This window comes from Heterodontus francisci, unplaced genomic scaffold (assembly GCF_036365525.1).
Source record: "Heterodontus francisci isolate sHetFra1 unplaced genomic scaffold, sHetFra1.hap1 HAP1_SCAFFOLD_1337, whole genome shotgun sequence".
Taxonomy (NCBI): domain Eukaryota; kingdom Metazoa; phylum Chordata; class Chondrichthyes; order Heterodontiformes; family Heterodontidae; genus Heterodontus; species Heterodontus francisci.
This window is the reverse complement of record NW_027140669.1, coordinates 30,001-32,500: the sequence shown is the minus strand read 5'-3', so window position 1 is coordinate 32,500 and position 2,500 is coordinate 30,001. Positions and strand designations below refer to the sequence as shown.

At 61.4% G+C, this 2,500-nt stretch overlaps 1 non-coding gene and 1 pseudogene across 1 annotated transcript; both read right to left on the bottom strand.

The window, feature by feature from the left end:
* LOC137360477 (28S ribosomal RNA) overlaps positions 1 to 272 on the bottom strand; it is an 8,048-nt pseudogene extending 7,776 nt beyond the window's left edge.
* A 1,153-nt stretch (positions 273 to 1,425) lies between these two features.
* LOC137360478 (5.8S ribosomal RNA) lies at positions 1,426 to 1,579 on the bottom strand. The gene has a single exon (XR_010971886.1). It is a non-coding gene; the product is annotated as a 5.8S ribosomal RNA (ribosomal RNA).
* Positions 1,580 to 2,500: the final 921 nt, after the last annotated feature.

Genomic DNA, 2,500 nt, shown 5'->3' with positions numbered 1-2,500 from the left:
GAGAAGACTCGATCCCAACGAGCCGGGGGCCGCTACCGGCCTCACACCGTCCTCAGGCTAAGCCTCGATCAGAAGGACTTGGGCCCCGGAGCGTCGTCAGAGAAAGAGGTCTTCTATACGCCACATTTCCCACGCCCGCCAGGCGAGCGGGGATTCGGCGCTGGGCTGTTCCCTCTTCACTCGCAGTTACTAGGGGAATCCTTGTTAGTTTCTTTTCCTCCGCTTAGTAATATGCTTAAATTCAGCGGGTTGTCACGTCTGATCTGAGGTCGTAGGCAGAATGGTGAGCGATCGCGTGCGTGCGTTTCTCAACATCGGATGGCCCCCGCCCAGACTTAAACGCAGCACCAAAAGCTCCAGGCCGGCCGGTATATCTCGCAACTTAATGACAACGGCACCTCGTACTCAACCCTCGGGGGGGCGCTCACCAGGCCAGGGGTTAGTAACGAGCGGATGTGCACGCGTGTCGACGTCGGGCTTGCGACCGGGCTCGGCTCATAACTGTTCCGGAGTGCCGATAAGGGAGGTGCCGAAGACAAAGAGCGTGGGCGCGGTGCTGGTTTGAACTGCACGAGGGCAGGAGAGAAAAGCGAGCAGCCCACGGGAAGCAAGCGTGGAAAGGACCCGAGACTAGCAGCAGCTAGAAGGCGTGGCAAGAGTTTGGAGCACGTGCAACCGGGGTGGGGGAGTTGGTTCGAAAAGCAGGCAGCAGAGACCAGGGGGACAGGACCGTGCGGCACTGACTAGGTGCACCCTCAGATGTAGGCGAGCTTGCCGGAGGCACAGCGGGAGGCATGCGTGTGGAAGGAGACAGGGCTCCAGCACAACACGCAGCACCGCAGGGACTCCATGGCAAAACTGCACAAACACCGAATGAGGGCACGCAAAGCCAGCGAGGCAGCACGGCAAGCCCACAGTCAACTACGTCAAGCTCTCCTCCTCCTCGTCCAGAACCACTAAACCACGTCGACCACTGGCAACAGCCATCGAGACCGAACCACACGGTTTGCGTCCACCGACATGCCACACCGAGTCTCTCTCTCTCTCTATGCCGATTCACCAGGCATCGTTCCCATCTCTGCTCTGCACACTCCACAGAGAGTCAACTCTGCCCTCCACGATCCATTCGGAGGCTAACGGCCCGGCAGCAAGCAGTCCCAGCACTGACGCAGTCGTTCGTTTGCAACCCACTGACAGCCGTCCTGGGAAAAGCAGAGGCTGGCCGAGACCAGTGCCGGCGCGCCCGGAGGCCCACGCCGGACTGCCCCCCATCGCGATTAAATGGAGGGACAGAGGTCGAACTCTCCCAAAGGCGGAGTAAACTCCAGGTCTGCACTTAGGGGGACGAAGAGGAGCAAAGGAACCTCTGCGACAAAACCCCAGCCGCGCTCCCGCCGGCAAAGGCGAGTGCGATTGATTGTCAAGCGACCCTCAGACAGGCGTAGCCCCGGGAGGAACCCGGGGCCGCAAAGTGCGTTCAAAGTGTCGATGATCAATGTGTCCTGCAATTCACATTAATTCTCGCAGCTAGCTGCGTTCTTCATCGACGCACGAGCCGAGTGATCCACCGCTAAGAGTTGTCTCAGGTTTTCGGTCCGTCCCTCGCGCGAGGGGTCGAACCCGGAACGTGCGAACGCTCCCCCGCCCTCCCCAATGGGGTGTGGGGGGTGGGAGAGCCCCAGCCTGGCACGGCCCTTCGGATTTCAGTCGAACAATCACAATGACCAAAGAAAGGTTTTCACGCGGCCAACGTGGTCAGGGCGCTCGCGAGGCGAAGCGCGTCAGCTCGTCCGACGCCGGAGCCCAACCGTGCCGACGCGCACCACGGACAACAGAGGCAGGGTCTCTGCCGCCACCGAGGCCGGGAGGACGAGGAGAGAGAGAGAGCGAACGCGGACGGACTGAGTGGGGTACAAGGCCGACAGGATGAGCCCGCTGCGGGGAAACAAATCCTGCCTCCGCGGCCAGGTACATTCTCTCGAACGTCACGGCTGCCATCTCAAGCTCGACACCGGCAACGGACACGCGAGTCTTTAAACCGCCGCTCCGCCAAAAGCACCAGCTCGCGGGGCCGGAGGGGGAGTCGTGTAGGTACCCTGTACCGGTAAAGGGAGGGTGACTAGAGCGACCAAAGTGTCCCCACGGTGGGAAAGAAAACCGGGCCTGCATCACCGGATCAGTCCCTGCAGAGCTCACAGTGGCCGGTTGACGAGGTCCCGACGGCGGGCCGCCGGGCAGCACCCAAGCCCGCAGAAGCTCCCTTCAATTCGACTGCGGTTGTAATGCTGCAAGACGGTGGCAAGTCCATAGGAAGGCGGGTGCTTCTACGGTCGCCGGTCCCGGACGAGAGCTGGGTGGCCCGTCAGTGACAGCGTAAAGACGAGGAGAGCCTGGCCAGTGAGAAGAGAGGAGGAGGGGCTGGAGGAAGGCGTGGAGTACAGAGAACGAAAGCCTCACGCTCACCCTGCCGGATGGGATGCACAACACAGACGAGACCAGA